Source organism: Ostrea edulis, chromosome 1 (assembly GCF_947568905.1).
Source record: "Ostrea edulis chromosome 1, xbOstEdul1.1, whole genome shotgun sequence".
In the NCBI taxonomy this organism is placed as follows: Eukaryota; Metazoa; Mollusca; class Bivalvia; order Ostreida; family Ostreidae; genus Ostrea; species Ostrea edulis.
Genome location: NC_079164.1, coordinates 44252840 through 44280013, shown reverse-complemented (window position 1 = coordinate 44280013; position 27174 = coordinate 44252840). Strand labels below are relative to the sequence as shown.

The 27174-nt window shown below is 34.4% G+C and overlaps 1 protein-coding gene across 3 annotated transcripts in view; it reads left to right on the top strand.

Annotated features, from left to right (window-relative positions):
* LOC125653880 (ATP-dependent DNA helicase Q4-like) overlaps nucleotides 1-27174 on the top strand; it is a 200442-nt gene that overhangs the window by 67010 nt on the left and 106258 nt on the right. The gene's annotated exons all lie outside the window — the stretch shown is intronic.

Below are 27174 nucleotides of genomic sequence, written 5' to 3'. Positions count from 1 at the left end.
GAATATTTTACGGCTAACAAGATTTTTTACAATAACTATTGAAATAGATTCCAACAAAATTTATGTTCCTATCATTAAATCATTGACTTTGCAAAATCCTATGACGTCACAGGAGTGTGGAACTACGTTAATTAGGCTTAGAGGGCCACAAGTGAGGAGATTTTACATAGTGATATATATACAGAATTTTACTAAAATATATTTCTCTTGATATAATTAGTCAACTTGATATCTAAATGTCTTTATGTAATTGTTTTTAGAATCAAGTTTGTTCATACCATGACCTCTTGGTCCACAAAAGGTTTAAATTTTTGTGTAGGATTATATAATAGAGAAATTTTTATAAATATCTTCTCAAGAACCAGAATGCTATATATTTTTCATATTAATAGGTAAGCATCCTCCGGTAGTGTGGATTCAATTTTACTCGCACCAAACTGGGGGATTTAATAGGGAAGGGGGGCACCCCCCAAAATTTTGATGCAATTATGTTTCCTTTATCAGAATACACATTAATTAAGAATTTTTCTGTGGTATAATTGTGTATATATGAATAACATAAATAATGTAGATCAGTTCATTCTAACATAACATTTACTGTGAATTTACAGTAAGTGTGAACGAAACCTATTGGCAAGTATATGACGTGCTCCAGATAGTTCATTGGAAAGTCCCGGAGTGATTTTAAAGAGCGCTTTTGATTGATCAGTTAAATTATAGGTAGGCGTTCCCAAGTATTTGGCATTATATTATCTCGTGCTTAACAAGTGTAAGTTTCACTTCTCCCTGAATGGAAAATATGTGTATTCCCGCGTTTATTTGATTTCAATGGAAGTTGCACCATATGTAGCGCGAGATTCAATATCGGTTTTGATTTGAAAACGGGGATTTGAGATTATGTTGACAAAATGTCTTGTAAAGTTCATCTTTTATATACTAGATATCTACATGTATAAAAATAATGGGATATCTTATAAAGAAAAAAATATAAGATGTCTTATAAAAGATACAAGATATCTCGTAAACTTTAAAAGATATAACTTTTATGAGATGTCTTATTATATAAATTTTATCTTTTAAACAGGAATAAACGTGCCATACTTATAATCCATCACAGTATCAATAGGTATGGAAGGGGGCATGAAAGGAATTTGAAATAGAAAGGCGGGATACAGGGTGAAAAAGGCGGGCTCCGATATGTAAAGAAAAGGCAGGGTGACAATATCCCAGAATTCAAATAGTGTTGAATATTGAAAAAAAAAGACGGGATCGAAAATGCGGGAAAAGGCTGGATCAAAGTTGCCTCTATATCCCAATAAAAATTGAAAGGTTACTCCCTTAAATTCCTGTAGATACTTGTCAGTTTTAAGTGATCAGAAATTTCAGTACGTGTTTCTATAGGCGATTTTGTCCGTTTATGAACAATGCTTTTGTTTTGTTGTCTCTTTCACATTGGCAGTTTCCATATCATTATTTTTAAATAAATGTCTCAGAAGATATTTTCGAAATCTTGCAAAGCATTGGATAAGGGCGAGATCAAAAGATCGACGTCGGAGAAATTTCTAAATTCAAATAGTTAGGGGGAAGAGGGGGTAAAAACTCGTAAGTTTCTGTCATCCGACATCGATTACACTTCAGTGGGAAAAAAAGACAACTGACTTTAAAACCACATAATAATACATTTTAATAAATATTTAATAGTTTCAATGCACACTTTCATTTGTTTTACTTGTAAATCGATTAGTTTCAACATACTTCATATCTAGTTTTGTAGGGGGGGGGGGGGGGGGGGGGGGGGGGGGTCTTGGTGAGAACTATGCCAACTCAGTTTTCTCAAACATTGAACATTTGATCTTGCCCCTAAAATGATTTGTCAGATTAAGTAATAAGATCAATAGATATTCTACTTGGAGAAAACATTTATTTTCAACACATGGCAATTGGATGCTTTGATGTCTTTTTCTGTTATATATACCCACATTTTCATAAGAAATTCGGAAGTAACCATCGCTAGATACTGTTAATTGAATGAACAACTGCAAGTTCTGTGAATTCTAGGAAAAACTAAATTCCCCAAACCATCCCTCTCCTGTAACGCATTATTAAAGAAATTCAGCATTTCGTCATAATAAACCACAGTAAAGGTTGATTGTTAATGTTGCGTTACTGGCGTACCTTTGAACCTATATCTCTGGTCCACCCCTTACTGGATATCCATGATTCCGATTACCCGCTGTACGAACGACACTCGCTTCGTCAAAAAAAATATAACTGACCTGTCCTAAATTGCAATAAAATCAGTAGCAAAGAGTTTTTCAACTCTTCGTTCGTGTTCAGACGAAATATGCTTCTCTTCGATTTTTTTTTTGCAGTTTCTTGAAAATCATTTCCCAAAAAATTCCTCGCAGCTCTACAAATTAAAGACACCGATGGTACATTGTTATTGTTTACACTTGACTTCTTTTTAATTTCATACTTGATAAACAGAAGTACATCCGGTGTGAGCTTCGTTGGCGACACTTTCGGTGCAACAGTTCCCATGATTGACAATTTTATAACATGTGGCCTCTGCGACGCCTAATTTCTTACTGATTTTACCATAAGATAAACCCTCGACATGTAATTCTAGAATCAACGTCATTGTTTTAGTTGGTATCGGTTTTCCCTTTTCGCAGAGTCTCTTCCATCGTGCTAATAGATTATGTAATGACATGCTAGTGTAAAAACATGTGTGCCCATCTAAAATTATTTTCATTCCCGCCCCTTTAAATATTGGTCCAATCGCAGTAATTGTTCTTTCCCTGATGCGTCATCATTGACAGATTTGTTTTGAAATCAACTATCCGGGACGAAGAATGAACTTGAGAAGCTAAGTCGTTCACACTTACTTTAAATTCACAGTAATACTGAAAATCATTAAAAACTTGTTATTTTTTTGAATTTGAGTTTTTATAGTCTCACTGTTTTTATATCAGTTTAGGCTTCAGTCCGATGAAGAGTGTGGCAGAACCTGAACTAGTTAATCCATAAGAGATCCAGGCTGTCCTATGGCCCTAAAATTTCTAAAAATCCTAATTTTTTTAGTTTTGCTAAAATTCCTTAAAAAATGTTGAATTTGAGGGGGAAATCCTAAAAAAAAGCCCAAATTTTCCCTGTCAATTCCTATTTTTTAAAAATATATTTCTTTTCTGTCAATTTTGAAAATGCATTCAAACTGAATCTGACCAGTGAATCCATTTGTCAAGCTGTTTATTGTTTGTGACTTTGTGACAAAGATGTGACTATTAAGGTTATAGCCAATATTAGCTGGAAGACGCCCTTCCTGCATGGAGAATATTTTTTGTGTTTCTTTATTGTCAAAATTGCGAAAGTAAGACCATTTAAATGTCTAAAACTGTCCTAATTTAGTTACAAAATTCCTAATTTTAGCCCTAAATTTTTGTAAATTAGCCCTTAATGTTTTGTCAGAGACAGCTTGGAGATCTTACAGTACTAAAACGTATATAATGAGTTCAAATCATGACCCCCGGGGGTAGGGTGGGGCCATAGTAGGGGATCAAAGTTTACATACAAATACTGTAGACGTTTTTAATTTCGTTGGGAAAAAATGTGATTGTTTTTGTGGTGAACATGATTTCTTGAGGATTAATTTTCATTGTTTGTGAACACTTAAAAATTACATACTATAAACATACATGTATGAAATATAAACAATGTCGCCTATTTGTTCATATGTAATTCTAACTTGCTTAAACGGTTAGATAACGGTACATTACCCACGTATGCTATTTATAAACCATTTGTTCGATGAAGCCTGCTGTCGTTAACACGTATTTACAAACAAATCCTTACTAGGTGATCTCTGTAAGCTTTGACCATGAAATTGTTGTAATCAAGCCATTAGAATGTTGAAAGCATTTTTATTGTATTCTGTTCGTTAATAAAATTTGTAAAGAAGTAAGACATATCGCCCCGTGTCCTTGCCCTGCTCGATGTTCATAGGACTCGTCAGGACAAGAATTTCCTCGACCTAGCTGCTACAAAATATCCATATTCAAGCAATATCTAACCCATCCACCCCAACCCCTCAGCTGTGTGGAAGGATGTCATCCACGTGATGGTACAAACAAATTCCCGACCTGTTACAAAATATCCATTTTCAAATATGTATTTAACCCCCCCCCCCCCCCCCCCCCCCCCCCAACCCCTGCTGTGTGGAAGAACATTATCCATGTGACTGTACAAACAAATTCATGGTGTGGTATGTGGCCCAGGTGAACTTCAAGAAGGGCATGCATACTGACAATGCTGGTGGATCTATGGGTTGCCTAAAAGTGGCATTAAATGTGCCACACAGATGGGTTTTGTCTCTGCAGCATATCAGACGTGCTGTCTGCATGGGCGGTTAGAAATCTGTAGATCTACCTGGACTTAGTTGTGTCAATGCTAATTATCTAAAAATGAGCTCTACTGTTTTGATAGTAATCATTTTTAATCATATTGAACTTTATTATTTGCACCTATGTGTTTCTGTAATGATCGAGTTGAAAGTGCAGGTACATCGGACAATGGTGATGATTATGATACTGGCGAAATATGTTGTCTATAGATGACAAATAACAGATTCACTGACCGATATTTCTAACATTAAAATAAACATTTCCTGAAATTAAAAATTTGTGTTGCATTTAATTTTGTTGTGTGACACGAAAATAACAAAATTTATTCCAACATGACATTACATCTACAGTATAAAAATCTTCTTCTCATGAACCATTAGGCCAGTAAAGTTCAAATTTACAAGAAAAATTCCTGACATAGAGTAGATCCAAGTTTGTACAATTCATGGTCCCTGGGGTAGTGTGGGGCCACAATAGGTGTTCAATGTTATATGCTGATATATAGGAAACATACATCTTTGAAAATTTCTCTGGAACTATGTAAGCAAGGGCTTTAATATGTTGTATATACATTCTTTACAAAAAGACCTTTCATATGATGCAATGCTATTTGATCTTGTGACCTTGTCCTGGAAGTTTGACCTAACTTTTGATATAAATCTGACCTTTATAATATGTCCTTAACTTTTAAAGTAAAATCTTTCATATTTAGTATATTAAATATTTCTTATGGCAAGACTGTTCATTTTATATCATGACCTTTGACCTTGTGACCTTGAACTCGAAGTTTGACCTTATAAGAAAATATAACCTATTAAATATATCCAGAACTATTTTTAGATGGGGCTTGTATAATTTTTTTTATATAGATTCTTTATGACAAGACCTTGATATTTCGTGAAGTATGAACCTCGGGACCTTGACTTACTTTTTAAAAAATCTGACCCATTCAATATCTCCTGAATTATTTGAGACAGATCTTTCATATTTTTGTGTATAAATTTCTTTTGAAAATACCTTTTATTTCACACTATAACCTTTGACTTTGTGACTTTGACCTACTTTAAAAAAAAATGTAGTCTATGAAATATCTTCAGAGCTATTCAAGGTTGGGCTTTCATATTTTGTAAATAGATTCTTTATAACAAGACATTGTGACCTTGACATACTTTTCTTTAAAACCTACGCTAATCAATATCATCTGAATTATTTAAGGTAAAACTATTTTGTATATAGATTCTTATGGCAAGACCTTGATATACTTTAGTGTTTGACCTTGTGATTTTGACCTGGAAGTTTGATCTTCTTTTAATAAAGATCTTGCCTATTCAATATCGCCTCAACTATTTAAAATATATCTTTCATATTTTGTATATAGATTTCTTATGGCAGGGTATTTCATGTCATACCATGATCTATGACCTTATGACTTTTGTCTTATCCAGAACAAGATAATGCAAATCATATGGGTGTTGAGGCATTTCTGTGTTATGTGAATTCATTTATTGTGATCCTTTGAGGCTAGGTTGGGGCCACAATATGGGGTTAAAAATTAAATTGATAAAATAAAATCTTTTAAAAATCACAACAGCTGAACAATGGCAGGGCCAAGGTGACTCAGGTGAACGATGTGGCCCATGGGCAATTGTTAAAAACATCCCTGCTGTCTTTTAGAATGTATTCTAATGAATTATGCCTTAAATGTTTATTCTTTATATATGGGCTAGTAAAAGTTTCATAATGACTTTGGATTTGCAAATCTGTCAGTTAGCCAGTATGGCTATAGTGTCAGAGAAAACTTTTCAAGAAGAATGATGTATATAGATATCAGATTGTACTCTGTATATTTATTGTGTTAGATGCATCTAAATTTAAGACATACCAATTTGTTATCCATTTTGTCAGATTCACTGCAACTGTATTTGATGAAAGAAATCATGATTATGATATTTTCTGGTATTAAAAAATGATATCTGCCCAATTGTCTAAAAATCATCTGATTATAGATTTTTCGAATTTTGGTCAAACACACAAGATATTTTAACATCAGAATATGGTGACAGAAATGTGGGTAGAAAGTTGTGAATGTTAAAGGGATAATGTCTATCTTTGTATGCTTCTTGCACTGGAGGACGACCCAGTTAGGTTGTTTCTAACATAGGAATAGAACTCAAGGCTGAGGATCATCAGTATGAGTGAAGAATTGTTTGATGCAACGATAAAGACATCTTTGTTTGCAGATGATCATTGTCATATTTTGAATATAATTAGAATTAAAGAAATGCAAAAAGGGATATAATTGAAATTTCAAGGGGACTGCACCCAGAATATTAAGCAAAATGACTTAATTGTGACCAGTATGGGATTGCTATGGAATACTTATAACATGTTCGTTATTAACTGCAAAATTCATTATTATGAAAATAGTATGGTATAGCACAGTGGCATAAGAATTTGTTGTATTTTACTGAAAAATTTATGATAAATTGCATGAAGTATTCAAAGCAGAGACAATCTTTTAAAATCTGTGAGACCCCACCCATCCCCAGTGTTGAATTTTTCAATCTTTTAATACGATGTCTTTTGATTAATACAGACCTAATTTATGATATGCTGTTCTCCAATGAAATCATCTAACAACGACTGTTCTCCTCAATGGCAGAAGGTCTTAATTCACAATCAACAATTATTACTGAAGTAAGGTTAATTGTTTCAATAAAGTGTCACCGGAACAGGCAATGGCTTTCAATCTCCTTGGTATAATCCGTATGTCTGCTTCAACAACATAATTGTCATCACTAGCAGTACAAGAACGCAAAGCATTTTCACAAACCCTTATTTCAACCTCATAAGTTCATAAAGCAGAATGATGTATTATCACATAAAGGGTGTAGTATCCATCATTTATGTACTTTAATGAGGTGTAATAATCTCATGTTTCTTCATCCCCTTATACATTGAAATTGCTTGCTAAAATTGACATGTATTTATTTAATACTGAAAACTAATGTGTCTTAATTTCATCAAGAGAATCTGATGGATATATAAAGCTGATGTTATTTGAAGGTTACCAATGTGAGTCTTAATATATTCATTTTATTAAAACATTATTCGGAGTCAGCATCACAATATTTCCAACGTCAGAATCTTTAATATGATTGTGTCTTCCCTTCCCAGAAGGGGAACATATTGTTTTAGTGTGAATTCTTCTTCCGCTTTATGTACAAAGTTTGTCAAGGCGTTAACTTTTTTGTCTTTTGACATATATAGCTAGGCCTTATAATATTTGATATATGGGTATACCATGATAAGAATGTGTCGTGTACCATTTTTGGTAACCTTTGAACTTGACCTTTTAAAGTCAAATAATAGAATATTTTAGGCTTTTTTTTTGGTTTGCACCATAGCTATTTTGTTTTTTGACATAGGCCTTTGATATTTAGTATGTTTGTAAGTTTTATCTACTATCTATTGTTCACAACACTGTTCCTTGATTGAAGCACAACTGCTATGCACCATAACTCTTAATTTTCCACTTTAAAGATGATCCCTAAAAAGACTCTGGAAAATGTAAGGGGAGACGTCAGTTTTAGTGTGCTAAAACAATTTCTCTTAGTTGACTTTGTAATGATTCTCATTAACAATTTTTTAAAAACATCATAACATTATACATGTACAGGAATTGTGTATATCACTGACTCATACAGGATCAATCTTTAATTGATAAATCTTTGAGATGAACATAAAAAAGATTCTTTTTAGCTAGCCTAATAGCTATAATAAACTCAAGTGAGCTTTTCTGATCACCTGTTGTCTGGTGTTTGTCTGCAAATTATACAGACTTTTTATACGCCGGTCAAAGGCGGGATGGTGTCGTTCATCTGTCTGGTGTGATATTTTCTCAGGAACAAATCTATACTACAATGGTAATTCTAAGTGTGATAGAAGCAGAGATCACTGACACAGTATTTTGGCTGAAAACAAAAACCTGTGTAAGTATTTTCTGCTCCTATCACACTTAGAACTACCATTTTAGTATAGATTTGTTCCTGAGAAAATTCTCCAAATGTTGATATAAGTTATTATATGTGACAATTCTTTAATGGTAAAGGTGTTACTTTCTCATTTGAATTTTAAAATCCCGTGTGTTGACATTTGTCACCATTTTCCCATGTAACTGATCTTGTCATATAGGCACATGATTCGCCATCGGTGTACTAGTATCATTTGCTTACAAGTTAAAGTTGTAAGTAGAAGAAGGCTGAAATGGACATTGTGCATGCTTTCTAATCCTACTCCTTACTTGATGGATGAAATATTGTTCAACTGATAGATTACAATGACCTCTAAGGAGTAAGGAAGTAGATAATTTAATGGATTATACAGTGGTTGCAGTCTGCTGGTAAATGTCTTGTATCTTGCTTCTGAGCAAGGCTTCAAAATACAGACATTAAAAGAATGTGTTTTGTCGAGTAAAATGTTGTGCATTAGATTAATTACTGATATATATCAGCTGGACTCGCCATTCATCTGCATGCATGAAATGATAATAGACTGATTTTAAAAAATCCATACTTGCAGTAGAAAACAAGCTGTAATATCAATGATAAATTACATTGACATTCTTAGACAGACAAAAGTGGGATTCTTCAGAATAAAGTCCAAGATTATTTGATACAGGGTTACTGTAATCATATAGAACATATTTGTTTTTCCAATCAAGGGCCCTCAAGTGGCAGCATAAAAATACGTACAAATATTATATATAGATATACATTTGTAGGTAAAGAAAAAGAAGTGATTACATAACACATAGTTAAATACAGTGTCATATACTGTTCAAAATAAATTTCCCAGTTATATTTAGAACAGATGGCTCTTCAGAACACAATATGTAAATGAATTTTTTTTCATCATTAAGTGTAGTAAAATTCTTTATTGTTTTTCTGTAGCATCACAAAAGTATTTTCTTTCATCAACAAACTTTTCACATTAAATCAACATACCAGAATATCTTAACTGACTTCAGTCATTAATTTATGAGCAGATAACCATTATTTACAAATAGATCTTCTAATATCAAATTTTTAAAAAATTTTATTATTAAGATAATGTTCAAAACCAAATACTCCTTAAGTTTAGAATAAGTGCACAGTACATTTCTCATCAATTACATGTAATTTATTTCAATTATTGTACCAAGTTTCAGTGTAGTTTCTTTAAAATTTTCTTAAATTTATACTGACTATATAATAATCTCTGAATGGATATACAATTTTAACATATTCTAAAACTTTTTCTATTGATGAGTACCATGGCAGTTTGTTGTTGAAATGCCAAGATTTACGACACAGAAAAATCTCCTTCAGTAGTTTAAATTCAATTAGGTTTTCAGTTCTGTACCAATAACAAATGATTGATTTAAATATGTAGAGGGAATCTCTCGAAATTCTGATAGTACAGCAAAAGTACTTTTCTTATGCACATCAAGAATACATTTAGAATATTTTTGATGAAGCTTCTCATAGTTAGGTGATATAAAAGTTTGTCTGGATCAAATAGTGATGATTTTAATTTATTTCATTAATGTAATCCACCCCATATTTCAGAATTATATAATAGAAATGGTTTTATTGTGTGGTCAAAGAGATGAATATTTGTTTTAATCCTGTTACTGAACATAAAAAGTCTTTTTTCAATTTATAAAGTCCTTTCATGCTGTGTTATATAGTTCAGATTTAGCGGTACTAAAACTGCCAGATGCAGAAGAAAGGTACCCAAGTTTATATAATAAGGTGTACATTCTTCAATATGATTGTTCTGAAATTAAATTTACACTGCATTATTCTCCCAGCGTTGTTAAAGACAATAACTTTTGTTAACACCAATCAATACAATATGTTTCTAAAATATCTATTCTCTGTTGTAAACCCTCTGCTGATGTCGGCATTATTACTACAGTGGAACCCCGTTATTACGTTTTCCATTTTGTCACGATAAAATAACGTAATACCGGGGTCAACGTAATAAACGTTCCCAGTGAAATCCGTTAAAATTATCATTTTGAAATTGTATATCGTCTGTTGGTACTCCGTGAAGGGGTGTGTGAATATATCTTTACTGTTTCTTTGTTTAAAAGAATATGATACTTTGTTTTATTTACATCTTATCTTTAATGTCCGTAATTCTTCATGTTCTTATCCATTTTCTTTATTTCGGTGTAGGATACATAAGGATGAAAGTTTTGATAAACGTTGCTTTTTCTGCATTCGTTTGGACCGCCATTTTGTTCAACTTTAAAACAATGCGTTCATGTAAATTTCTCTCAATAACTCGTTCCGGTTCGTATTCAACATTCGTATTTAAAAAAAATAACAAAACATCGTTTTTATTAAGTTCTCTAATTACACAATACACAACACAATAAAAAAAATCCCACCCAAAAAACAACAAAACTATAGACACAAAACGCACACGATACCCAACACTTACACACTTCTCACCAACGATAAACATGCACGGAGAACAATTTAAGCGCAATCCACATAAAAAAAAAATATAATGATTCACGAAGATTTCATTTATAACGCTAAATGATGGCACTAAAATCACGTGCGCATCAAGGGATTTTAAAATATTCACTGAGGTAAATGCCGTGCACGAGTCGGCCGATAGATTGGTGTATGTATGGACGAGATTTACGGACACCCAAGCTGCATGTCCCAACAACGAACAATTTTTTTAATTGAACACCTTTAGTCACCTATGTCCAAGCAGTTACCCAAGCGGTTGTAACATTGCTACAATAAATCTTGTCTTTCTTGTTTGGCACCAAAGCTGCCTGTGAATAGAGTTTTAATAGCGAAGGTAATCACACTATGCTGAACACGCAGGTGGTTGAGAAATTATTTCTTTGATTATCAAAATATGAAAAATGAAGTAAATTTCATAGAGTACAATTTCTAAATAAACATTATTTAATTGTTTATCACTGGCTTCTATACAGGGTATTCACCTGTATTGATGTCGCTAGATCTGTCGAAGCGTGATCAGTCAAGCGTCTCTAATCCCCAAACAGACCAGGAAATTTACGTGGTGACTGCCTCAGGCAGTCAAGGTGTGAATGGCTTATTATTTTGAGAATCATTATTGAATAATTAGGGGTTTATTCCGTTTTTGTCGGAATTTTTACAACGTAATACCGAGTCCCGGCATTTTAGGACAACATAATAACGAGGTCTATTTTATATAGGTTTGTTAAGAAATGGTTTTGTGCTTTGAAATTCCAACGTAATATGCGGACTAACGTAATAAAGGGGGAACGTAATAACGGGGTTCCACTGTATATCGTTTGCATACATTGCACAATTTAGATTTTCATTTTGAAGTGGTACGGTATCAATACATTTTTTGAGATACAATGGAAAATCATTGATGAAGATTTTGAACAGAGAGGGGTTTAGATTTTCCCCTTGTCTTACACCAAGGTTAATCAAAAGTGGATCAGTAAAATTATCTCCAATTTCCAATTAGAACACATGCTTTGGAATTCCTGTACATATCCTTGATAAAGTTTTAAAAATAACTGGTATTATTCATATTCAACAATTTCAGTTTCAAACCAGTATGTATTACATTATCAAAAGCCTTATGGAAGCCAATGAAACATGTATAAAGCTTACCTTCTTTGGTTTTACAATATTTACATCTATGAAAGGTTTGAAGATGAAGACATGATCAGCAGTTTGTGCATGTTTTGTAAATCCTATTTAGGAATTATGAGATAGATTATTTTTCCTGAAGTACACATCTAATCTGTTATTAAGTATGAATAGTATATTAAATAATTTATCAATGCAGCTTTCTATAGTTATGCCTCTATAGTTTGCTGGGTCATTGTGGTCCTCAGCTTTATAAATTGAAGAGATATTACCATCAGCCCATATCTTTGCAGGGTAAACCCCATTTTTATGCCCCCCTTCAAAGAAGAGGGGCATATTGCTTTGCACCTGTTGGTCGGTAGACCACATGTTGTCCGCTCAATATCTTGAGAACCATTCACTTGATTGTAATGATATTTCGTATGTGGGTTGGTTATGAGTAGAAGAAAACTCCTATTGTTTTTCAGGTCAAAAGGTCCAAGGTCAAGGGTCAATCTACTCTGGACATAGGAATATACTGTCTGCTCAATATCTTGAGAATCCTTTGATTGACAGACATCAAACTTGGTACACTGGTACATCCTACAGAGTAGATGACCCCGGTTGATTTTGAGGTCACATGTTCAAAGTCAAGGGTCAAACTGGACATGAATATACTGACCACTCAATGTCTAGAGAACCCTTTGCTTGACAGACATCAAACTTGTTACACTGGTACATGTTCAGGAGAAGATGACTGTCACAATTTGTGATAATGGCATGGAAATAATCCCTCGCTGCAAACCGTTCTTTGAAGAAAGATCACGAGTATGTGCAAATAAGATTATTATCGTGCTCACTAATATAGCAAGTAACAATCTACACTCATACACACGCATGCACACAACAACACTCATACACACAAAAACAAAAAAATATAACAAAACAAAAAAATATGAATTTACAGACGATTACACGTGTACCCGACTAAAGCTAAATGATACGTTATGTTGCCTTATGTAAAAAAACCAGCAGACTTGTCTCTCGAATTCGAAATAGGTTACACAGGATGGCGAAACAAAATACGTTGACTAAAGAGTTACCACACTTTACACAACAGTCGTTGGCTGTCTTCAGACACGTGGTGACACTTTGTCCATCACTTGCTCAACTTAGCCGTGAACGTATTTCCTGTATTTCTATAGGTCGTTGTCCAACGCTGTTCAAATATCTCAGAACGCCATGTTATACATGTTGCGAGCACCTGCTCGAGCCATACAATAACACCATGTTATACATGTTGCGAGCACCTGCTCGAGCCATACAATAACACACACAGCTGGTCACCTATAATTACACAGTAACAGTCCGGGTGTTTACATATACATTATATACTGAAAACTTGCATATGTCGGGTATATTGTGTAATACAAATAAACTGGTTACAAAAATTTAAATAGAATAACAAAATTTCGTAACGTAAACAAAAATAAACAGTTCACACTCACCGCTGTCGAAATGCTCAAAATTGTGTTCTCACTTTCCACACAGGAACATCATTCGAACACCCGTACTAAATTTACATACAACACAGGCCCAGTAAACCACACAGGTAAAAGTCTCGACCACACAGGTCTATCATTTTCACACATTGGGCAGACACACCTTCCCACTTCCACGGCCTGGTCAGAACTAACACGTAAGCATTTACAAACTGGTCTGACAGCCGTGACCAACTATCCGTAACGATTATATGGTGAGAACAAACTATGGAATGCCATAACAAGCATGATAAAACAAACTCAAATTGTGACAATGACCCATATTGATTTTGAGGTTCCAAGGTCAAGGGTTAAACTGCACATGGGAATATACTGTCTGCTCAGTATCTTGAGAACCCTTTGCTTGACAGACATCAAACTTGGTAAACTGGTACAGCATAAGGAGAAGATGACCCTTTTAGATTTTGAGGTCACATGGTCAAAGGTGAAACTGGACATAGGAATATACTGTCCTCTCAATATCTTTAGAACCTGCTTGACAGACACCAAACTTGGAACACTGGTATATCTTAAAGAGAAGATGAGCCCTGTTGATTTTGAGGTCACATGGTCAAGGGTCAAACTGGACATAGGAATATACTGTCTAGCACTCAATATCTTGAGAACCCTTTGCTTGACAGACATCAAACTTGGTACACTGGTACAGCATAAGGAGTAGATGACTCATATGGTCAATCCACTCTTGACATAGGAAGAGATTGTCTGCTCAATATTTTGAATTGGTGATACTACTATCAATTAAATGTTGCATGTGTATATAGCCCTTTTCTATTTTGCACCATGGAGGAGCATACATGTATATGTTTTACAAACATCTCTTTTTAAAACAGGTAGTAAATAGCTTTCCAAGACATGGGATTAAATAATTTTGACTACAGTTAAACATTTCATTTGAAATTATACCTCCTAACTAAACTTAAGCTTTGAAAGTGCAATTATTATATCTTTATCTTTAATTTCAAAATCAATTTCATTAAATATGGCTTTCTTTTCTTTTCCCTGTAGAATATTTTCTGATTCATTAGTCTATTCTGAAAATGTTTAATGTGTTTTCAGTGTTTAGAGTGTGAGTTTCTAAAATGGTTAACCCAAGTCTCAGTTTGTGAGCATAAAGAGTTCCCAATTTTTGCTGATCCCATGATAGGAGGGCGAGTCAATAAGTAACCAGCCTAACTTATTTTGAATTGAGACCCACCTTTTCTTTTTCTATGTAATTGCCATCTAGTGTGATGCACTAGCTTAGACCAACGGTGTTCAAGTGCCATCAGCCCAGAGCTGACAAAGTCAGGGTCCTTTCCATTGACCCACTCAACTGCTGTCATGACTTCTTCATCAGACTGGAAATGACATCCTTGGATATCCTTTTCAAGTTTGGGAATAGGAAGAAGTTACTTGGAGCTAGGTCAGGCGAATAGGCAGGATGTGGTATTGATTCATATCCGTTTTGCTCTACAGAATCCTTTGCAAGTGTGGACTCTTGCGTTGTCCTGTTGCAACAAAACACCTAAAGTTTAGAGAGTTTACCTCGGCATTTTTCACAGATGGCGGTTCTCAGCTGGTCTAGCAAGTTTGCATAGTACACTACAGTTATTGTACTTCTCTTGGGTAAAAAGTCCAACATAGTAACGCCTTTTGCATCCCAAAATACTGTTGGCCATCACCTTGCCAGCAGATGGTTGCATCTTGAACTTCTTTGGCCTCGGGGACCCAGGCCCTACCCACTGACGACTCTGAGCTTTATTCTCTTGCTCATAATAATGAACCCAAGTCTCGTCTACAATCGCCAGACGCAAAAGAAAATCATCTTTTGACCTAAAACGCTTCAACAAGGCACTGTATACTGATGCTTTGTTTACCATTTGCTCATCGCTAAGGGATTTGGGGCCCCAATGGGCTGTTAGCTTGCGCATACTTAAACGATCATGTAAGATTGTTGAAACACTACCATGTGAAATGCCTAATGCCTGCACTATTTCTTCCACCTGAATTTGCCTATCAGAGTATACCAGATCCTGAACTTTCTTACACATTTCTTCGTCAGTGACATCCAGTGGGTCCCCAGACCTGCTTCATCTTCTAAAGACGTTCTGCCACGTTTGAATTCCCCTACCCAGAATTTAACCTGAGCATAAGATGGTGCAGAAGACCCATAAACATCGGCTAACTCGCCGTGTACTTCCTTGCCTGTTTTACCTTTTAAATACAAGTACCGAATTATAGTACGGTACTCAACTTTAGATGAAAAGCATGCCTTTGCATCACTAGGCATGTTTGACATTCAATATCTTATTAATGAATATGACTTGATGCATGTGCAATTTTGTACCCAAGTATAAAACATGTATTGAAACAATAAGGCATGAAAATCGTGCCATTTCGGTCAATCGGAAATGGGATAGGCTGGTTACTTATTGTCTCGCCCTCGTGTCATTGATTGCAATTTTGTTTGTAAAATTGTGTGCTTTATAAATTTTGATAATAATTTTGATGATAATAATATCATTTACCAGTTCAGTTTTCAGTAATGAATGACCTTTTATGAAGGGATCTTTAGGGAATTAATTAGCATATATATAGTTTTCCAAATGAAATAAAGTTTGTTCTCATTCTGTGTAAATCTTTATCAAACCACTTTTTTGGGGGCAAAATTTCTTTTTGTTGTAGTTGACTAGGTTTATACAATGTCACATATTTGCCACATTGACAAAAATATTAGTTATATCCTGAGCTCTGATATTTAAATCTTTTACATCTGAACAAAAACTCATTTTCAAAAAGTCATTCATTTGTTTCTGGATAGCTGGTGAATCAAGTACCTCATGGAATTTAACAGCAGAGTTTTCTGTCCATTTATATTTAAATAGAGCTTTACGCAATTTTTCACTCTTTGAAAAATTTCTTGGAATCTATATATATAGTGAAGATTTCAAATGATATTTTGCAATGGCAGCCAGAAAATGTTGCTAAAAAATCAGATACTTTGAAGTATAATATCTGATCTACTATATCTTCACTTGCATTCAAATAATCTACAGTACTTTGACCATGAACATTAAAACGTGTAAACGGACCAAATAAATCGCTCATTGCTCTTAGACTACCATTTATAATCTGCATTTGATTACTGAAACATAAATCAACAAGCTCTTTTCCTCTATCATCAAAACTTTTATCAAGGCTACTTAGGACTTTTAATCTGGGCATCAGGTTTATTGTGGGAATCAAACAACGGGAAGATGTCCTGTACTATCCTGACTTATAAAATCAGCTAAATTTGAAATCCCCCAGTAATGAAATATTTCCTTTTTTGTTTATATTAAGCAATATGACATCCTTTTCAATGAGTTCTATTAAATCATTATCTAGTGTTCTTGAATAAGAAAAGTTGGCTGGAGGGATGTATGCTGCACACAAATAAATATCTTTAAGATTAGAAAAGTCCTATATGAGGCAGTTGACCTTTTCACAAACAATCTTGCTACTAGGATAAAAATTTACAAATATGGACATTTTTTTTTTTTTTTTCTTTTTTTTTTTTTATTATACATCTCAGTATCTTGCAATTTGTTTGAAGTCATTATAAAATACATATCCATGGATGATAAAACTTGCATGCTTAAGGTCATTTGCTACAAACAAGCTTTTTTCTGAAATTATAAAAATGGATACTAAATTTTTGTCTATGCAAGTGGAATGATTTAATTTCACTGCATATAGCCATATACGGATCGAGGGGCAATTAATATATCACAATTTTTTAGCTCACCTGAACCGAAGGTTCAAGTGAGCTTTTCTGATCGCTTTTTGTCCGTCGTCTGTCTGTCCGTCTGTGTCTGCATGTCTGTCTGTCTGTTAAACTTTTCACATTTTCGACTTCTTCTCCAGAACCACTGGGCCAATTTCAACCAAACATGGCCAAAAGCATCCTTGGGTGAAGGGCTTTCAAGTTTGTTCAAATGAAGGGCCATGTCCCTTTCAAAGGGGAGATAATCACAAAAATAGGGTGGGGTCATTTAAAAATCTTCTTCTCAAGAACCACTGGGCTAGAAGAGCTGAAATTTACCTGAAAGTTTCCTGACATATTGCAGATTCCAGTTTGTTCAAATCATGGCCCCTGGTGGTAGGATGGGGCCACAAGGGGGGGATCAAACTTTAAAATACAAATATATAGGGAAAAACTTTAAAAATCTTCTTCTCAAGAACCACTAAGCCAGAAAAGCTGAGATTTACATGAAAGCTTCCTGACATAATGCAGATTCAAGTTTGTTCAAATCATGGGCCCCTGGGGTTGGATGGGGCCACAATAGGGGATCAAAGTTTTACATACAAATATATAGGAACAATCTTTAAAAATCTTCTTCTCAAGAACCACTGAGCCAGAAAAGCTGAGATTTACATGAAAACATTTTGACATAGTGCAGATTCAAGTTTGTTCAAATCATGGCCCCCGGGGGTAGGAAGGGGCCACAAGGGGAGATCAAAGTTTTACATACAAATATATAGGGAAAACTTTAAAAATCTTCTTCTCAAGAACCACTAAGCCAGAAAAGCTGAGATTTACATGAAAGCTTCCTGACATAATGCAGATTCAAGTTTGTTCAAATCATGGGCTCCGGGGGTTGGATGCCCGGGGCTACAAGGGGGATCAAAGTTTTACATACAAATATATAGTTAAAATCTTTTTCTCAAGAACCACTAAGCCAGAAAAGCTGATTTTTACATGAAAACTTTCTGACATAGTGCAGATTCAAGTTTGTTCAAATCATGGCCCCCGGGGGTAGGATGGGGCCACAAGGGGGGATCAAACTTTAAAATACAAATATATAGGGAAAAACTTTAAAAATCTTCTTCTCAAGAACCACTAAGCCAGAAAAGCTGAGATTTACATGAAAGCTTCCTGACATAATGCAGATTCAAGTTTGTTCAAATCATGGGCTCCGGGGGTTGGATGGGGCCACAATAGGGGATCAAAGTTTTACATACAAATATATAGGAAAAATCTTTTTCTCAATAACCACTGAGTCAGAAAAGCTGATACAGTAAAACTCTGATATAGCGAATTTCTGGGGACCCTCTATAGAAATTCGCTATAAGCGTAATTCGCTATATGTTTATAGCGAATTCATAATTCAAATACATGTATAACGAATTCATTATAAAACTGATTTGTTCTACATGTATATCAGTTCTATAAGAAAGCAGCAATAGATATACTTGCGTTTGTATTGTCTTTAAGAGAAATGAAGCCTATATATTTTCGAGAAGAAATATGTTTATACAAGGAATATACACATTGATTTATATGTGTAAATTTATCTTGATGGATTATTAAGTCATGCAAGAAGATGTCGACAAAAATGCCAACAAAATTTTGCGCAAAACATACATGTACAGTCTATTGCAATTGTCATTTACTTGTTGCTTTACACAAATAAAGGAGTGTACGATAAAATAAATGCAATCAAACTTCAAATTTAATTAACGAGAATTTAAAACAATACCGACAATATATTTCCTAAACGTATGTGTAAGTATTGTTTTGCGTTAACAACCTTTTTTGAAAAAATACAAACAGAAATTTTGTAATAAGTGTTGATCCTTTATGTCAATGGAAAACGATTGTTATAAATCACATAGAGTTTAAATGAAAAAAATAAATTCGCTATAAAAGGTGATTTTTACGTTCATTTTTAATTCAAGGGGAATAGGAATTTACTTCGTTATATCCGTAAATTCGCTTTATCCGTGTTCGTTATAGACGCATATTTTTATATAGAATATATAAAGAATTTGCCGGGGAAATTGTTTTCACTTCGCTATAGCCATAATTTCGCTATATCCGTGTTTGCTATATTCGAGTTTTACTGTATTTACAATAAAACTTTCTGACATAGTACAGATTCAAGTTTGTTCAAATCATGGCCCCCGGGGGGTAGGATGGGGCCACAAGTGGGGGTGTGTCAAAGTTTTACATACAAATATAGGAAAAAGCTTTAAAAATCTTCTTCTCAAGAACCATTGGGCCAAAGAAGTTGACATTTATATGAAAGCTTTCTGACATAGTGTAGATTCAAGTTTGCAAAGGGTAGTTTGGGCCATAATAGGGACTAAGGTTTTACATGCAAATATATATGGAAAGTCTTCAGATATGGGCCAAGGTGACTCAGGTGAGCAATGTAGCCCATGGGCCTCTTGTTAACATAATAGAAAATATACAAGTTCCTAATATTTTAGGAATTTGATATTGTATGAATTACAACCAGAATAAGCCAAAAAAAAATACATATATATATATATATATATATATATATATATTAACTTTTTTGCTTGTAGCAAGTGTCCTTAATTTAAAACCAGAGAGGAAATTTTAATCTCAATCGTAAAATGTTTGGTGAAAATGACCACTAGTGATTTTGATTGTAACATGACCATCAACCTGATTCTGCCTCTGTCACATAAAATGTCTGCATTTTACTCTTATTATTGATAACTTGATGTTTTAATAGCTGGGGGAGTTTTATTCAATTTCGTCAGACAAATTAAGAAAAACAATTACAGTAGCTTTTGAACACTCATGCAGAAGAAACTGATCATTAACTGATACATTTGTGTATTTGTTTTCACTTATGAAATTTACATGATATAAAAATCTTGGATAAAAGATAAATATCCTAGTGTAATTTTCAACTCATTTGCGATAACGTTTTTAATAAATTGGATATTTACTATCAATGGTGAGATTGTGTTCTCTTCAAAACAAACATGGTTTAAAACTTAGCATGTCAAAGTGTATTTCTTTATCAATATTATACGTGTGGAATCAGCTTACGATCATTGGTAATATAATGGATGGTGGGTACAACGAATCATTTTCCAGGTCACCTGTATGTTTTGTTTTATAGGGAGTCTGCTATAGTCTCTTGGAATGGATTATGTATTATTTTCCACCCAAAATCAATGCTGATGAAATGTTTTCATAAAAGTTATATTTCTCCAATAAATTTTGTGTGATGTACAGAATAAAAGAGATGATGCTTTAACAGGAAGGGGGATAGATACATTTAATTGTGTGTAAATGTGTTATAGCATATATTAACAAACTATATAAAATTAGTTTTTATCTCACATATTTGGGGGCATATAGTTTTGGTCTATCCATCTCCATTTGTCCCCCCCCCCTCCAAAAAAAAAAAAAACAACCCCAACAAACCCACTTATAGTTAAGTTTTGAATTGATGGAGATATGGCTTTCATATTTCAAAGATATATTCCTTGCGATGAGACCTTTCTTTTGGTACTAAAATGTTTGACCTTGTGATCTTTACCTTAGGGTTCTTTTTTTTTTTTTTTTTTTAAACATCTAAGCCTTGGCCATAACTTTTGAAGGCTTGTTGATAGAGCTTTCATATTTTACATGTGTGTTCCTTTTGATTTGACCTTTCTGTAGGTAGCAACATTTTTGACCTTTTGACTTTTGAGTTTGACCTACTTTTGAAAAAAAAACCTTGGCCATAATATTGAAATGGATGGTGATAGCTAGGGCTTTCATATTTCACATGTGTATTCCTTGTGACAAGACCTTTTTTTTCATAATGAAATGTTTGACTTATGACCATGACTTTGGAGTTTTGTCATATTGAGGTATATAGTGTTTATTGTTGTCATTGTTCTCTGTGTTTCCAGAACATTATTAACCAATACTAAACTCTATATACCAAAGTGTTATAATTCTTAATCACACAGCTGTATAAATGAAGTTTAAAAAATCATCCGCAAGGCAGTTGTCAACAGACAGCATGACAGACAGGCAGAGGTTTAGTACTGGGACTTCTGATAAGTTGAAATGTTGCACATCAAACACTAGAGATTTGAAGGAATGTCTCATATAAGACAAAAGAAAAGTAAAATTTCATTATGATGTGAGGATATGTGGAGGTGAAAAAAGCAATAACCTGTGTTATTGCTTTCTCTTCTCTTTGTTACCATTCTTTGAAATATTGTGTTTGTAACAGAGAAAGGAGATACAAATTCAATATTGAAGGTTAGAATTAGTTCCTTGTTTTCAAAAGAGCTATAAACAAATTATTTGAGAAAGAACAAGTCAATGTTTTTGTTTGTACAATCCATTAGTTATCCTTTTCAAGAATGTGGGCAGATATTATAATTAAAAATGCTCCTTTGTTGGGAATACTGGTGTTGGTTGAAACATTCAAGAGTTTTAACTTATGCATTTATTGTTTGAAAGACAAAAATTCAGTAGCTTAATCTTAGCAAGTTAAGTTTGAAGACTTATAGTTTTTGCTCTGTTCTTATTATTCTTCCTCTTCTTCTTTCTCATGCCTAAAAATGTCCACAGCCATTTTCCGTTTACTGTTAATGAAAGCATTTGATATTCAAGGATATAATAGGCGATTGTATCCAGTAGTTGTGCAGAAATGTTTTGTAAGGGGGTTAGGATACATTTTTGGGGGGATCAAATGGAAATGGGACCGGTCTAACATAGAATGATATGGGAAAAATAGTATCAAAGTCAAGGGACTACAGTGACCTTGACTTGACCATGAACATAAAAACTGGCATAACTTTAGAACTGGGGCCAATAGCGACATGGGATCTTCAGAAATGATAAAAGTATGATAGTACCTACAAACTGCAGTATCACTGGTCATGGTAGCTCAGTGGTAAAGTGTTCGCTTTGTAAACGGGAGATCATGAGTTCGATCCCCCGCTCATGCCATGGTGACGTCCAACCTAAGACGTTAAAACAGGTACTGATTGCCTTTGCCAAACACTCAGCATTTAGAATTGATAATCATGGGTCTTTTGGATATTACCTTAAAAACAGAGGTCCTGTGTCGCGGCAGGCATTGGCACATTAAAGAACCCTAGCTCACTGCTACGGTCCTGAGCACTAAGCATTGGTCTAAATTTGTGGTACTTCACCTACAGCTGGTGACGTCTCAATATGAGTGAAATATTCCCAATGGGACTTTAAAAAAAGCCCTATCAATCAACAAACTAGTATCAAGGACTACTGACTCCAATGACCTAAGTTAGTAACTCCATTGACATTGATCAGTGATTGAATTAATGCAGCAGGCACTTTATTTTAATATTTCTTGTTAGCATGGATATTAATGTGGAGGAAAACATTAGTATTCAGAAAGAGGCCACTTTTATACAGCCAATACTTCATTTGGGATACTTTATAATTGGCAGATTATAATCATGTCTTAATTGTTTTATTTGGCAGTATTTAATCTAAGGCATGTTGAGTATTTTTAAGTTTCATTTTCAGAAATGGAGCTTTCTTCAGTCATGATTTATTATGATACATCTTCTCTAAATTACTTGTAATTTGATACTTTATTTCCACAATCTTGCCTTACTGGATGAAAAGGGGAAAACAAACAGTGATCAAGCTTATAATCCTACAAGAATACAAAATTTAGAGTAAGGCAAACGTGAATGCCTCAATATGCCAGAGGTGGATCAGTTGCATAGGTATAGTATTATCACGCCTCAGACAAAATTGTTGAAATCTAATTGGTCAGATCTTGGTCACATAACCCTGTGGGAAAAAAAGTATCATGCGAGAAAAATACGTATTGAGCGAGTAATTTATTGTTGGGTTCGACTTGCAGCCGTGACAAAATGGCGAAGCGAGTTGGGCAGATATATTGTATGATATAGATCCCCCACATATACAGCTAGAGGTCTTCGACGTGATAAATTCGTTACACAGTTAGTTAGTGACCTAGATACGGAAAAATACATGGTGTGAAAAGAAAACCCTTATTGGGCTTCGCCTCGCCCGATACAGGTTTTCTTTTCACATCATGGATTTTTCCGTATCAGGTCACTAAATAACTGTGTAACTAATAATATGCTGTCTCCTTTATATTTGGAGAGTAATTTGCTTGATCAAGTCACACGAAACTTGGTACATTGGTACATCCTAAGGAGTAGATGGCTCCTATTGATTTTGAGGTCAAGGGTCAATCCACTCTGGACATAGGAAGATATTGTTCATGCAATATTTTGAATTGTTTTGGCACTACTATCGGTGGATCCTGTGGGGATCCGGGTTAGAATAGGTCCTCAGTACCCATTGCTCATCTTAAGAGGCAACTAGATGGGGCAGTTCTTTGGATGAGACCTCAAAAACTGAGGCCCTGTGTCACAGCAGATGTGGCACGATAAAGATCCCTCCCTGCTCAATGGCCGTAAGCGCTGACTAATTTTTTTGTTTGAGAAGTCATTAAAAAATTGTGCATCCTGATAATTTACCAATTTGAAATTAGAGTTATCCCTCTTTGAAATACACCCACGCATTTGATCCACCACTATTTTCATGAGTTTTACTTGTATCCTTACTCTGAATTCACTCAACCAAAGAAAATAACACGAATCTCAGTTTCCTGGCGGAGAAAACTGATGACTTAAATTTAGAGAAACTGAACTTGAGAATTACAACTGAAAGAAAAAATTGCAGAAGAAGAAGATCCTAAAGTTTGCTGTGGTGGATGCATAGGAAGAAAATTTTCCTGCCATATCTAAAATGGCCACAATTTTTAAAGAAGTTCCCACTAGGCCTTCTTCAGTTCCATCAGAGCGATTATGTTTACATCTGTAGGTTTACTTGTATGAAAACTATGCAACCATCTATCTGCTTATACAGTGGATGAAATAATTTTTTCTGATAAAATCTCTGTAGAAAGTGTATCAAAAGCAAAGATAACAATTATGTTCTTCCAAGGTGTATTTGTATAATGTGTTCCAATGGATGAGGGTGTTTAAAATGCTATGATTTTGCATTTAATTTGAAATAAATAGTGCCATGCATGTTGGCTTGATAAATTATCATATGGATGTTTAGTACATTTGGGTCTACCTAACATAATATGTAACAGGACTTCTATGGTTAGCTGAACACTAATCGGTGGGGATTTACACCTGGGTGATCCCGCTCATACTGTTTTATACACTCAAGGTGTTTCTCGTGCTTGTGAAGGCATGTAAATATGTCAATACGTTGTAATGAATGATATATGCATATACATTGTACAAAGGAACACACTGTAAAAGTGGTTTTAAAATTTCAAATAATCGAATACTCTTCGACTAAAGCTATCAAATAATAGACTAAGAAATTTAATCATTTTCAAAAAACCTTATATGTATATAACATAGGTAGTGATTGCTCATTCACCAAATGCTCGGCATTTAGAAATGAGGATCATGGGTTTTTAGGATAGGACCTTAAAACGGTGGTGCCATGTCATGGCAGGCATTTGAATGTTAAAGAACCCTTATTGCTATGGCCCTGAGCACTAAGCCTAGGTCTAAATTTGTGGTATTTCACCTATAACTGGTGACATCTTTAATGATATGAATGAATGAAAAATTCTTGAAGGGTTGTAAAACAAACAAATTGATGTCATGGACATACCTTGGGGAGGGGAGGCTTGAAGAGAAAAGCAAAATGTACAGATAAGTATTCAATAATGTGCATCATGGAATATATTTCAGCAGATGATCAATGGCAAATCATAACTGAAAAACATTTATTTCTTGAATAAATTGACAACTGCAGAATCCTGACAATTGAAATCCGACAATTGCAGAATCCTGACAATTGAAATCCGACAACTGTAGAATCCTGACAATTGAAATCCGACAACTGTAGAATCCTGACAATTGAAATCCGACAATGCAGAATTCTGACAATTGAAATCCGACAACTGCAGAATCCTGACAATTGAAATCTGACAACTGCAGAATTCTGACAATTGAAATCCGACAACTGTAGAATCCTGACAATTGAAATCCATCAACTGCAGAATCCTGACAATATGCAATTTCTGAGTTGCCCAATACTTCTTTCCCTTTGTTGAACTTTTGCGCACAGTGAGACGCAAAACATACTTTCTTCCACACACAGTGGGTACAAATGCTTATATCGCTGCCTTCATATATTGCCCAAAGGATGATTATCAGACATCATGCAACCACCCAAACTACTGGGACACACAATTTTAGTAAGATTATGAGCGATAATAAAATAGCTAACAAAAAATCAATAATCACCATCTTTCTTTGATCAAAATATCACTCATGCAGAAGAGAATTAAAATAAAAAATTATTTCATATTTGGTTTAATGGCCTTATTCAAACAAATATTCTTGATATGGTCAGTTTAATATACATGTATACCTACGGCTGATATAAACAAAATTTACGCTTTCAGAAACTATTATTGTTATTTACATAGTCTATAATATATGTATACATCTTGTACCCACCCAAGTGTTCAACAGAATACTTAACGTACCTCCATCACAGAAGAGCTGATATCTCGGAAGTTGCGTATTGAAATCCTGACAAATAAATTTCTGACAATTAAATTTCGGACAACCTGAAGTTATTGAACAATATCGTTATAACTTAAGAATTTAAAATTCCTGACACAAAGTATACCATGTGTAGTTTCTCTTTGTCAGAATTATATTCACCATATTTTTATTGCAGTGAAACTTTGAGCTTATATCCTCCCACTATTCACAAGATCTGGTGATAGATTACTAGGATTATCAGTAGTGAAGATGATATTGTTATACCCCCTGAACGAAGTTCTGAGGGGTATATAGGAATCACTTTGTCTGTCTGTCTGTCTGTCCGTCCGTCCGTTTGTCTCCAGATTTGTGTCCGGGCCATAACTTCTTTGTTCTTTGACATAGGCATACCATATTTGGCACACAGGTGGATCACCATGAGACGATGTGCCGGGTACCTTCATGACCTCTACATGACCTTGACCCTTGACCTTTTTCTCAAAGGGCCAATTGATTACTCATATCAATATGCAAGCATTCCTAGGTAGTGTATATTTAAATATGTTCAAATTTTGTTCCCAGGGGGGTTCAATTCAGGGGCCCCAGAGGTAGGATGGAGCCATAATAGATGAAAGTTTGATGTGGAAATATACAGGAAATTAACAAAAATAAATTCTTTTCAAGATTAGTGGGACCACACTAAATCATATCAAAATGCAAATATTTAACAGCTCTCTAGTTTTTGACCACATAGGAATTAAACTTTCTTATCAATTTTGTTGTAGTTTGATTTTCATCGTTTTTTTGCAATTGGTTTTCGTCCGTCGTCGTCCGTTGTGCGGCATGCGTTAACAATTGAATATTTTCTTCTTAATAACTACCAGTCCAATTCTTTTCAAATTTAGTATGAAGCATCATTGGGACAAGGGGGACATAAATTGTAAATTTCAGGACTCCAGCATCCCTGGGACCCTAGGGGTGGGGCAAAAACTGCTCAAAATTGACCAATTTTCAAAAATCTTCTTCTCAAGAACCACACACATGTAAGAAAAACTAAATGCATAGTGATGTAGAGCAGGAAGGCTTCTACCAAAATTGTAAATTTCATGATCCCCGGGGTAGGGTTTCTGACCCCAGGGCGGGGCCAAACTTGTTGTATAGTGTTTATGTGTAAAACACTTAAATTACATTTTCTTTATTGCTTTTGATACTAAATTGAAACTAAATGGAAAGAGC